Genomic DNA, 815 nt, shown 5'->3' with positions numbered 1-815 from the left:
GCATCTGTGTTGCAAATGGCAAGGGGCAGAGTGAACAGCAGGAGCTGAGTCCCAACAGAGAAACAGACAGACAAAGGAGAGGGAGAGAGACAAAGAGAGAATCAGAGAGAGACAGAGACACAGAGAGATGGCAGAAAGGAAGGAGACAGAGACATTCAGAGAGACAGAAACGGACACAGGAAAAGACATAGACACAGAGACAGCAAGACAGACAGAAGCAGAAAAAGAAAGACAGTGAGGTGGAGAGACAGAGAGAGAAGGGGGGAGGGAAAGCATATCAGAAGCAGAACTGGAGGACCCCGGGCGGCTCACCAGAACCTCACCGTCTGCTGGGCCCCACCCAAGCTTTCTCTGCATTTCTAACGGGCTCCCCAGTGCTGCCAGTGCTGGTGGCCCCAGGCCACTGGAGACCCTCTGCTGTGCAGAGCCCAGTGTAATCAGACTTGACTTACAAGACATAAAGGAGCACAACCTTTAGGGAAATACCCCAGGAACTTGGAAGAGGTCATATTTACACTCCTGAAAATAAAAGTGATAAATACTCATATTTATTATACAAGTAAATAGGAGTAAGTAAATACTCCTTAGCGTATTTACAGTAGGGAATACCTCATGTATAGATGAATAAAGATGCACACGAGGAAAAAACTTTTTAAAAACATGGTTTCTAAATGTCAGCGCTGGGAATACTGGCACCTAGGCATTAAGGAGAAGAGTAAGCAGCCACATTTGTAACACAAGTGCATATACCTGTGCAAAATGTTGAGTCTAATCATAGAAAATAAAATGATTATTGTGTGTGGAAAATATGCATA

Source organism: Galeopterus variegatus, unplaced genomic scaffold (assembly GCF_000696425.1).
Source record: "Galeopterus variegatus unplaced genomic scaffold, G_variegatus-3.0.2 Scaffold3032, whole genome shotgun sequence".
Classification (NCBI taxonomy): Eukaryota; Metazoa; Chordata; class Mammalia; order Dermoptera; family Cynocephalidae; genus Galeopterus; species Galeopterus variegatus.
Note: the sequence above shows the minus strand (reverse complement) of the source record.